The following is a 13098-nucleotide window of genomic DNA, read 5'->3' on the forward strand; positions in this document are numbered from 1 at the left end:
TTCTGAGTTTTAATCTAATTTTCATGGTTTGTTTTATTTTATAAAACAAAAAGTTCATTTAAAAATATGGTTAATAAGAAAAAAATAAATGCAATAATGATCCAACTACACATAGCTACAGTCAATATTTTGGTATATATTGTTTCAGCCATCTATATTTAGACTTATTTACATATATTTTATGTATAATCCATTATTATATATGTATAATAAAAAGTCAGACTCCATTTTTGATGTTTGACTGCTGGCAGCTTTCAAGCCCCACCACGCCCCCTTCCCCTGCTCCCCTACATTTGGGCAAGCAAGTAAAAAAGACCTGTTGCTTCTTCCTCTGGCTCCAATGAGAAGGACACAACACACAAACCTTGGCCAACATGTGGGAGCCTTCACCCCAGCTTTATCTCTTCATTGCAATAAAATCTAAGCTGATCTTCTTTTCTACTCTCTCAAATCATTTGTGAATCTGCTTGGGAGCCTTTCTCGCTCTCCCCAGAAAGCCTGATTATGCAAGTAGTAAATGTTTGCATATCCTCTTGGTGTGTATGTAGCATTATCATCAGTCTCTATATGTGACTCCAATTCAGGTGTTTAGGGGTGAAGGGAGTGTATCATGTCTTCTTGTGGAGACCACAACAATACAGATTATAAAAATGGAGTTTAACATATATATCTCAAACAAGAATGAGATTATACTGTACATATTTTGTAATAATCTGATTTTTATGTAATAATGTATTTTCAAAAATATCATTAAATAATTTTCACAATACCATATTTAATGACAGTATATTATACCAGTGTATTGTACAAATGATCTAACTGACTTGTTATTGGATACATATGTTGGTTCCATTTTTTTTTGGGTATTTTAAATAAGTTACAGTGAATAAACATCCAGCTATACTTTTGTATCTATTCTTGATGATTTCGTAAGATAGCTTTACATTTAAGTATTAATGCATCATAAGCACATTCACTAAACATTTATGAAGTACGTGAAATGCACAATTTTTGGGACTCCTAAACATAAAAGACATCCAATTTTCTTGCAGGGAAGTCCCAATATAATAAGGGATCCAGAAAAATATTTACAAATTAAAAAATCAAATTTTTGGTTAAACCAATATTGGTTTTAACTGTCTGCATTAAAAAAAACACAATAGCTTTTTTATTTGTGTAAAATTTTATTAGGTGTGAAGTTTTTCAGGGTGGCACTAGTACATTTCTATTTATTTGTGACATGTTAATGAGCAGTTTCTTCTCTGATCTATTTTTAGTGAGTTATAACTGGAAAAGTAGGTTTCATTTGACATTTAAAAAATTAGATTACATAAAAATATAACCACAAGGCAGGATTTTTATAATACTCAAGTATTACATATGTTTTTATAACTACAGAACCTGACAAGTGATTTGCTTTTTTGAAAACTGAACTCACATTACTGAACATAGTGTGTATGTATATGTGCAAATTTATGTACATATGAGGATGAAATAACTAATTTACAGAGTTAGGTTTACTTTCTGACCTAGTGTCTAACTGAAATTTCAGGTTCATATGTTTGTTTTTTTAAAAGATGAGGGAGAGGGAGGGACCAAGATGGCTGACCAGAAGCAGTTGCAGTTGGAGACTCCCACCAAGAAGAAAGAAAAAGGTGAGTGAATCCTGCACTGGCAACTGAGGTATCCAGGTTCTCTCACTGGGACTGACTAGGTGGTTGGCATGACCCACAGAGAGTGAGAAAAAGGAGGGTAGAGCAATGGTCCACCTGGTAGCCACATGGGGCAAGGGAAGCTCCCACCCCCAGCCAAGGGAGGCGGTGAGTGATTCTGCTACCCCACCTTGGAAACCATACTTATTCCAATGATCTGTGCAAACCACAGGTCAGGAGATCCCCTCATGAGCCCATGCCACCAGGGCCTTGGGTCCCAAGCACAGAGCTGTGCAGATTCCCTATGGCTGCTCAGCTAGAGACGGTTTAGGGCTACCCAGTTCTCAGGGGGAGGGGAAACCATCATCACTGATGCCTAAGAAAATTGGGGAGACTGGGCAGTTTGGACCCAGGAGGAATTCCCCATAACACAGTGGTTGTGGCAGATTGTGGCCAGATTGCCTCTTTAGGCTAGACCCTAACCCATCCCTGCTCAATGGGTAGGGCCTCCTTGTGGGAATTTCAGCAACTCTAGCCAGGGGTTTCCTGACAGAACTCTGATCTTTCTGGGATGGAGTGCCTATGGGGAGGGGTGGCTGTGATCTCTGCAGATCAGCAGACTTAGTCTTTCTTCCTGCTTGCTCTGAGGAATCCAGGCAATATGGACAAGTGGGATTCCCCCCAGTATAGTGCACTCCCTCTGCCAAGGGGCAGCCAGAGTGCTTCATTAAGTTGGTCCCTAATCCCATGACTCCTGACTGGGTGAGACCCTCCAACAGGGTCACCGGACACTTTATACAGGAGCGTTCCTGCTGGCATCAGGTTGTTGCCCTTCTGGGACACAGCTCCCAGAGGAAGGAGCAGCAACCATCTTTGCTATTCTCCAGCCTTCTTGGATGACACCTCCATGTGTGAGAAGGACCCAGGTGAATAGGGTCTGGAGTGGACCCCCAGCAAACTGCAGTAGCCCTATGGAAGAGGGACTTGACTGTTAAAAGAAAAACAAACAGAAAGCAACAAAAGCAACAGGGTCAAAAATAGTCCCCACAAAAACCCCATCCAAAGGTCAGCAGCCTCAAAGATCAAAGCTAGATAAACTCATGAAGAGGAGAAAGAATCAATGAAAAGACTCTGAAAACTCAAAAAGCCAGAGTACCTCTTCTTCTCTGAATGATCACGACACCTCTCAGCAAGGGCACAGAACTGGGAGGAGGCTGAGATGGTTGAATTGGCAGAAGTAGGCTTCAGGAGGTGGGTAATAATGAAGTTTGCTGAGCTAAAGGAGCATGTTCTAACCCAATGCAAAGAAGCTAAGAATGATGATAAAACATTACAGGAACTGTTAACCAGAATAACCAGTTTGGAGAGGAACATAAGTGGATCTGAAAAATACAACTCAAGGACTTCACAATGCAACCACAAGTATCACTAGCTGAATAGACCAAGCAGAGGAAGGAATTTCAAAGCTTGAAGGCTATCTTGCTGAAATAAGACAGTCAGACAAGACTAGAGTAAAAAGAATGAAAAGGAACAAACAAAATCTCTGAGAACTATGGAATTATGTAAAAAGACCAAACTTTGACTGATTGGGGTATGTGAAGGAGATGGGGAGAATGAAACCAAGTTGGCAGGGAGAATGAAATCAAGTTGGAAAACATACTTCAGGATATCATCTTGGAGAACTTCCCCAACCTAACAAGACAAGCCAATATGCAAATTCAGGAAATCCAGAGAACCCCAGTAAGATACTCCATGAGAACATTAACCCCAAGACACATAATCATCAGATTCTCTAAGGTTGAAATGAAGGAAAAAATGTTAAGGGCAGCCAGAGAGAAAGGCCAGGTCACCTACAAAGGGGAACCCATCAGACTAACAGCAGAACTCTCAGCAGAAACCCTACAAGCCAGAAGAGGTTGGGGGCCAATATTCAATATTCTTAAAGGAAAGAATTTCCAATCCAGAATTTCATATCTGGCCAAACTAAGCTTTATAAGCAAAGCAGAAATAGAATCCTTTTCAGACAAACAAATGCTGAGGGAATTTATCACCACCAGGCCTGCCTGGCAAGAGCTCCTGAAGGAAGCAATAAATTTGGAAAGGAAAAACCACTACCAGCCACTACAAAAACACACCGAAGTACAAAGGCCAATGACGCTATGAAACAACTACATTAACAAGTCTGCAAAGTAACCAGCTAGCATCATGATGACAGGATCAAATTAACACATAAAAATATTAACCTTAAATGTAAATGGGCTAAATGCCCCAATTAAAAGACACAGAATAGCAATCTAGATAAAGAGTCAAGACTCATCCGTGCGCTGTATTCAAAGGACCAATCTTAGTGCAAAGACACACATAGGCTCAAAATAAGGGATGGAGGAAAATTTACCAAGCAAATAGAAAAGAGAAAAAAGCAGGAGTTGCAATCCTAGTTTCTGACAAAACAGACTTTAAACCAACAGAGATAAAAAAGACAAGGGCATTATGTGATAGTAAAGATTCAATTCAACAAGAAGTACTAACTATTCTAAATATATATGCACCCAATACAGGAGCACCCAGATTCATAAAGCTAGTTCTTAGAGATCTACAAAGAGACTCAGACTCTCACACAATAATAGTGGGAGACTTTAACACTCCATTGTCAATATTAGATGGATCAACGAGACAGAAAATTAACTGGATCAAGTGGACCTGATAGACATCTACAGAACTCTCCACCCCAAAACAACAGAATATACATTCTTCTCATTGTCACATGGCACTTACCCTAAAATCAATCACATAATTGGAAGTAAAACACTCCTTAGCAAATGCAAAAGACCTGAAGTCATAACGGTCTCTCAGACCACAGCACAAATTGGAACTCAAGATTAAGAAACTCACTCAGAACCACACAACTACATGGAAATTCAACAATCTGCTCCTGAATGACTCCTGGGTAAATAATGAAATTAAGGCAGAAATCAAAAGTTCTTTGAAACCAATGAGAACAAAGAGACAACATACCAGAATCTCTGGGAGGCAGCTAACGCAGTGTTAAGAGGGAAATTTATAGCACTAAGTGCCCACATCAAAAAACTAGAAAGATCTTAAATCGATATTCTAACATCATAACTAAAAAAACTAGAGAACCAAGAGCAAACAGACCCCAAAGACAGCAGGAGACAAGAAATAACCAAGATCAGAGCTGAACTGAAGGAGACAGAGACATGAAAAACCTTTCAAAAAAAATCAGCTGGTTTTTTGAAAAATAAATAAATAAATAAAATAAACCACTAGCTGCACTAATAAAGAAGAAAAGGGAAAAGAATCAACTAGACACAATAAAAATTGATAAATAGGATATCACCGCTGACCCCTGAAAACTAGACAACCATCAGAGAATACTATAAACATCTCTGTGCAGATAAACTAGAAAATCCAGAAGAAATGGATAAATTCTTGGATACACGCACCCTCCCAAGATTGAACCAGGAAGAAGTTGAGTCCCTGAATAGACCTATAACAAGTTCTGAAATTGAGGCAGTAATAAATAGTCTACCAACCAAAAAAAAGCCCAGGACCAGATGGATTTACAGCTGAATTCTACCAGAGGTACAAAGAGGAGCTGGTACCATTTCCTCTGAAACTATTCCAAGAAATTGAAAAGGAGGGACTCCTCCATAACTCATTTTATGAAACCAGCATCATCCAGATACCAAAACCTGGCAGAGATCAACAAAAAAAGAAAACTTCAGGACAATATTCCTGATGAACATCAATGCAAAAATCCCCAATAAAATAGTGGCAAACTGAATCCAGCAGCATATCAAAAAGCTTATCCACCACGATCAAGTCAGTTTCATCCCTGGGATGCAAGGCTGGTTCAACATATGCAAATCAGGAAGCATGATTCATCACATAAACAGAACTAAAGACAAAAACCATATCTCAATAGATGCAGAAAAGGCCTTTGAAAAAATTCAACATCCATTCATGTTAAAAACTCTAAATAAACTAGGTATTGATGGAACATACCTTAGGTATTGATGGAACATGACTCAAGATAATAAGAGTCATCTGTGACAAACCCACAGCCAATATCATACTGAATGAACAAAAGCTTGAAGCATTCCCCTTGAAAACTGGCACAAGGCAAGGATGCCCTTTCTTGCCACTTCTATTCAACATAGGTATAAGTTCTGGCCAGGGCAATCAGGTAAGAGAAAGAAATAAAGAATATTCAAATAGGAAGAGGGGAAGTTAAACTGTCTCTGTTTGCAGATGACATGATCCTATATTTAGAAAACCCCATCATCTCAGCCCAAAAGCTTCTTAAGCTGATAAGCAACTTCAACAAAGTCTCAGGATACAAAATGAATTTGCAAAAATTACAGGCATTCCTATATGCCAACAATAGACAAGCAGAGAGCCAAATCATGAATGAACTCCCATTCACAATTGCTACAAAGAGAATAAAATACCTATGAATACAGTTAACAAGGAACATGAAGGACCTTCTCAAGGGGAACTACAAACCACTGCTTGAGGAAATCAGAGAAGATATAAACATTCCATGCTCATGGTTGGAAAGAATCAATATCATGAAAATGGCCATACTGCCTAAAGTAATTTATAGATTAAATGCTATTTCCATTAAACTACCATTGACATTCTTCACAGAATTAGAAAAATCTACTTTCAAATTTATATGGAACCAAAAAAGAACCTGTATAGCCAAGACAATCCTAAGCAAAAAGAACAAAGCTGGACACTTCATGGTACCTGCCTTCAAACTATACTACAAGGCTACAGTAACTAAAACAGCATGGTACTGGTACAAGAAAAGACACATAGACCAATGGAACAGAATAGAGACCTCAGAAATAAGACCACACATCTATGACCATCTGATCTTTGACAAACCTTATGAAAACAAGCAATAGGGAAAGGATTCCCTAGTAATAAATGGTTCTGGGAGAACTGGCTAGCCAAATGCAGAAAATTGAAACTGGACCCCTTCCTTACACCTTATACAAAAATTAACTCAAAATAGATTAAAGGCTTAAATGTAAAACCCAAAACTATAAAAACCCTAGAAGAAAATCTAGGCAATACCATTTAGGACATAGGCACAGGCAAAGATTTCATGAAAAAAACGTCAAAAACAATTGCAACAAAAGCAAAAATTGACAAGTGGGGTCTAATTAAAACTGAAGAACTTCTGCACAGCAAAAGAAACTATCATCTGAGTGAACAAACAACCTATAGAATGGGAGAAATTTTTTGCAATCTATCCGTCTGACAAAGGTCTAATATTAAGAGTCTACAAAATACTTAAACAAATTTACAAGAAAAAAAAACCATTAAAAAGTGGGCAAAGGACATGAACAGACACTTTTCAAAAGAAGACATTTATGTGGCCAACAAATGTGAAAAAAAGCGCAACATCACTGATCATTAGAGAAATGCAAATCAAAACCACAATGAGATACCATCTCATGCCAGTCAGAATGGCAATTATTAAAAAGTCAAGAAACAATAGATGCTGGCAAGGCTGTGGAGAAATAGAAATGCTTTTACACTGTTGGTGGGAATGTAAATTAGTTCAACCATTGTGGAAGACAGTGTGGTGATTCCTCAAAGACCTAGGACCAGAAATACCATTTGACCCAGGAATCCCATTACTGGGTATATACCCAAAGGAATATAAATCATTCTATTATAAAGATACATGCATGCCTATGTTCATTGCAGCACTATTCACAATAGCAAAGACATGGAATCAACTCAAATGCCCATCAATGATAGGCTTGATAAAGAAAATGTGGTACATATACACCATGGAATACTATGCATCCATAAAAAGGAATGAGATCATGCCCTTTGCAGGGACATGGATGGAGCTGGAAGCCATTATCTTCAGCAAACTAATGCAGAAACAGGAAATCAAACACTGGATGTTCTCACTTATAAGTGGGAGGTGAACAGTGAGAATACATGGACACAGGGAGGGGAACAACACACACTGGGACCTGTTTTGGGGTGGGGCAGAGCATCGGGAAAAATAGCTAATGCATGCTGGGCTTAAATACCTAAGTGTTAGGTTGATAGGTGTAGCAAACCACCATGGCCCATGTTTACCTATGTAACAAACCTGCATGTCCTGCACTTGTATCTCGGAACCTAAAATTAAATTAATTTTTTTTTTCAAAAAAGAGACTGGGGTCTGGGTATGTTGCCCAGGCTGGCCTGAAAGCACTCCTCTGGCCTTAGCTTCTTGAGTGGCTTGGACTTCAAGTGCTTACCACCACACCTGCTTTAATATTTCCTTAAATTAAGGATCCTCGGTAGTCCATTCTGGCTCTCTTATGCCCCATTAAAATTGTGGGGACAGGGAAGATTCGGGAAGTGTACTCTATACTAGCTTCTTCCCACCCGTGAACATTCTGATAATGCCCCTGTTGGCATTTCCTTCCCTCCTGGGCAATCACTGGTTTAGGGGAGCGCCTGTTGACAGGAAGTGTCCTCTCCGGTGTGCCTGGATGAAAAAAAAGGCTAAACGCGATCTTTTTTAGATATATCTTTTGAAAATCATTTTAAGTGATTACTTTAAACAGTTATGATATTTTATAAACTAATATTAAAAAACTAGTTAAAAAAATTAAAAATATTTTTAAAATAAAATAATTGATGGTATACATAGACATAAATTCTTGAAATAGAATTGGATTATAAATTCTTCCTTTGCTTAAAAGAAATAAATATTTCTAAAGTGGTTTTAATCTAGATGTTTTATTAGTCCATCGTCAAGGATTAATTTTAAATGTCTTTAGATATAAATTTGTTAATTCATTATTCTGTACTTTACATTTCCTTCATTATAAGAAAAAAATATGCCAAGAAAATATTCATTGTGCTTTAAGTTAATGAATTCCACTGAATGGTTATATTATTGGAGGGATGATTTTAGGTTAGTGCATGTAATATTTTTTCATGATTGTCTTTTTTAAAAACAGTATTATTGGCTGGGTGTGGTGGCTTACACCTGCAATCCCAACACTTTGGGAGGCTGAGGCAGGAGGATTTCTTGAGGCCAGGAGTTCAAGACTAGCCTGGACAACATAGGGAGACTCTGTCTCTACAAAAATAGAAGTAAAACATTATCTTAGCGTGGGGGCTCACACCATTGGTCCCAGCTACTTGGGAGGCTGAGTCAGGAGAACTGTTTGGACCTGGGAGGTCGAGGCTGCAGTGAGCTCTGATTGTGCCACTGCACTTCAGCCTCAGTGACTGAGAGAGACCTTGTCTCAAAAAACAAACAAACAAAAAACTCCCCAGCATTACTGAGGTATAACTGACATGCAGTAAACTATACATATTTAAAGTGTACAGTTTGAAAAGTTTGGACAGATGTATACACTATTTATTTCCTCTAGTGACTTTTAAAAATAAAGTTTTAAATTTTGATAAGAGGTTCAATTTATTAGTTCTTTCTTTCGTAGATCATGCTTTTAGTGTTGTAGTTAAAAAATCATTGCCTAACTCAAAATCACAAAGACTTTATCCTGTGTTTTCTTCTGGAAATGTAATAGTTTTAGCTTTTACATTTGGGTCTATGGTCCATTTTTATTAATTTTTGCATAAAGTGCAAGGTATGGATAAAAGTTCTTTTTTTTTCATGTGGATATTCAATTGTTCTAGCAGTATTTTTAGAAAAAAAAAATCCTTTCTCTACTAAATTGCCTTTACATCTTTGGGCAAAATCAGTTGACCATGGATTCTTTTTTGTGTTCCATTGATTTATTCATCATTGCAATGCAAATATTACACTGTCTTGATTAATGCAGCTTTATAATAAGTCCTGAAATCACATAAGTCATCTTTGCCCTTTTTTGACATTGTTTTTGGTCTTTGCATTTCAATATGAATTTTAAAATTGACTTGTTAATTTCTACGAAAAATGTTGATATTTTGTTTGAGATTGCCTGGAATCTGCAGATGAATTTTTAAAGAATTGACATCTTAACAATATTGATTGTTTGGGCCCTTGAACAGTGTGTACCTCTCCATTTATTTAGATCTTTAATTTCCCTCAGAAATGTTTTGTAGTTTTCAGTGTACAGGGCTTGCACATCTTTTAACAGATTTTTCACCATTTCATATTTTTATGCTATTGTTAATTATGTTGCTTTATGATTTCAATATCTGATTATTTATTGCTACTATATAGCAATACAGTTGCTTTCTGAATATTGACCTTGTATCAGGCCTGAATCATTGCTCAACTCACTGGTTAGTTTAGTAGTATTTTTGAAGATTTCGTGGGATTTTCTGCATAGATGATCATGTTGTCTGCAAAAAAGTGTTATTTCTTTCTTTCCTATCTGAATGCCTTTTATTTTCTGCCTTGACTTGTGACCTGGTTAGAACCTCCAGTACAATGTTTAATACAAATAGTTAAAGCAGTTATGCTAACAAGTATGCTTTTCTTGTTTATGATCTTAAGCAAAAGCATTCTCATGTTTCATTATTAAGTATAATGCTAGCTGTAGAGTTTTTATCAGGTCGAGAAAGCTCCTTTCTATTCCTAGTTTGCTAAGAATTTTTATCTTGAATGGATGTTTGGATTTTGTGAAATCTTTTAAAATGTCTGTTAAGATGAGTATGTATTTTTTTCTTTTTCAATCTGTTAATATAATGATTAATATTAATTGATTTTTCATCTTTTATCTTATTTTAAAATTTTAAATTATTTTAATTGACAAATTAAAATTGTATAAATTTGTGGTATACAAATGATGTTTCAAAATATATATGCTTTGTGAAATGGATAAATCAAGATAATTAACATACGCATTACTCACATCTTTACCATTTATTTGTGTAGTCATTGAATTTTTTTCTTTTTTGTAGAGACAACATCTCCCTATATTGTGCAGGTTGGCCTCAAGAGATCCTCCCACCTCGGTCACCCAAAGTGTTGGGATTACAGGCATGAGCCACCATGCCTGGACTGTCATTGATTTTTTAATATTAAACTAATCTTCATGCCTAGGATAAATCTCACTTGGCCATGATATAGTATCCTTTATATATGTTGTTTGATTTACTTTTCAGAAATTTGTATTATAATTTTTGTATCTATGTTCATGAGGGATACTGGTCTACATTTTTATTGAAATATCTTTGTCAAGATTTTGGTCTCATGGTAATGCTTATATCAAAGACTTGTGAAGTATTCCCTCCTCTTTGATTTTCTGGGAGAGTTTTGTAGAATTGGTATTATTTCTTCCATAAGTGTTTGGTAGTATTTACAGTGAAGCCACCTTAGCCTGGAGATTTCTTTGTGGGAAGGTTTCTAGCTACAAATTTAATTTTTAAAATAAAGTCATGGCTATTCAGATTATCTATTTCCTTTTTAGTAAACTTTGGTTACTTCTGTCTTTTAAGGAAATGTGTATATTGCATCTCTAGGTTGTCAAATTTATTGCATGAGATCATATATATTTCCTTATTTTTCACCATCTGTGGAATCTTAGTTATGTTATTTCTGTCACCCCCAATATTGGTAATTTGTGTTTGCTCTCTTTTTTCCTACTCAGTTTGGCTAGAGGTTTATCAATTTTATTGATCTTCTTAGGAAATCAGCTTTGGGTTTCACTAATTTTCTCTTATATTTTGCTTTTTTCAACTTCATTGATCTCTGCTGTGGTTTTTATATTTCCTTTTTTCTGCTTACTTTGGGTTTCATTTACTTTTCTTTTTCTAGTGTCTTAGAATGAAAACTGGAGGTCACTGACTTGAGATTTTCCTTCTTTTATAATAGAGGCCTTTACATGCTGTTTACCTCTAAATTTTACCTTAGTGGTGTGGAGGCAGAATAATGCCCCTACCCAGAGGTGTCCATATTATAATTCCCAGAAGCTGTGAATATATTACCTTACATGGCAAAAGGGATTTTGCAGAAATGATTAAGTTGAGGATTTTGAAATGAGGAGAGTATTCTGGATTCTCTAGGTGATGCCAATTTAATCACAAAAGTTCTTCTCATTGGGAGGCAGAAGGGTCAGAGTCAGAGGAGATGTGATGAGGGAAGCAGAGGTTGGAGTGATGCAACTGCTGGTTTTCAAGATGGAAGAGAGCCCCAAGACGAGACATGTGGGCAGCCTGTAGAAGCTGGAAAAGACAAGGAAATGATTCTCACCTAGTGCCCCTGGAAGGGACACAGCCCACTTCACACTTTGATTTTAACCCAGCGAGACTCCTAATTTCTAGAAATGTATGATAATAAACTCATGTAGTTTTAAGCCACTACATTTGTGATAATGTCTTAGAGCAGCAATAGGAAACGCATACATGTGGCATCCCCCAAGTTTTGGTATGTTGTGTTTTTGTCTTCAGTCAGTTCAAAACACTTTTAAATTTCCTATACACTTTTAAATTTCCTATTTGATTTCATCTGGACCCATTGATTATTTAGTAGTGGGTAGTTTGAGGGATTCTGTAGATTTTCCAGATATCTTTCTGTTAGTGATTTCTTATCCAATTCCATTGTGGTCAGAGCACATATTTTGTATGACTTGAATCCTTTTAAACTTATTGGGACTTGTTTTATGACCCAGAATATAGTTTGTCTTGGTAAAACATCAAGTACACTTGAAAGTGTATTCTATTGTTGTTGGGTGGAATATTCTACACATGTCAAGTTGGCTGAATTGTGTTGCTCAAATCTACATTCTTACTTATTTTCTGTCTACTGGTATCATTTATTGAGAGAGAGAGAGGGCTATTAAAATCTCTGATTATAGTTTTAGATTTGCACAGTTATATTTACAATTATTTTGTGTTTTCTGATTAAATGACTTCTTTATCAATATGAAATTACCTTCTGTATTCCTGGTAATTGTCTTTTCTCTGAAATCGACCCTGTTTGATACTAATGTAGCCATGTTAACTTTCTTATGAGCTTAGTTTTTTATCTAATCTGATAACCTTTCAACTGGGATATTTAGACCATTTGCTTTAATGTGACTACTGATATTGTTAGGTTTAAATGTCATCTTCTTGTTTGTTTTCTATTTACCCTATCTATTCTTTGTTCCCCTTTTTCTGCCTTGTTTGGGTTTTTTAAAGATGATTTCATTTTATCTCCATTGTTGGCTTATGAACTGTAACTCTTTATGTTCTTTTAGTTGTGACTTTAGCATTTGTTGTCTATCTCTTCAATGTAATAGTCTACTTTCAAGTGATACTACAATACTTCACATAGAGTATAAGAACTTTATAATTGTATAATTCTGTTTCTCCCTTCTCATCTTTTGTGCCTTTGTTTTCATACATTTTGCCTCTAAATATGTTATAAACCCAACAATAGGTTGTTTTTATTTAGTATTGTTATAGTTTACTAGTATTATTATAATAAATTATCTTTTTAAATGACTTAAATACTAAGAAA

General features: G+C 36.2%; 1 long non-coding RNA gene across 1 annotated transcript in view; it reads left to right on the plus strand.

The window, feature by feature from the left end:
* Window positions 1-12750, plus strand: part of LOC112133166 (uncharacterized) — a 31999-nt gene extending 19249 nt beyond the window's left edge. The window contains exons 3-4 of the long non-coding RNA XR_008524822.1: window positions 1578-1655; window positions 10557-12750. This is a non-coding gene — a long non-coding RNA (uncharacterized LOC112133166). The remainder of the gene's footprint in view (window positions 1-1577; window positions 1656-10556) is intronic.
* Window positions 12751-13098: the final 348 nt, after the last annotated feature.

The sequence above is a fragment of the Pongo abelii genome, chromosome 3 (assembly GCF_028885655.2).
Source record: "Pongo abelii isolate AG06213 chromosome 3, NHGRI_mPonAbe1-v2.0_pri, whole genome shotgun sequence".
NCBI classification, from domain to species: Eukaryota; Metazoa; Chordata; class Mammalia; order Primates; family Hominidae; genus Pongo; species Pongo abelii.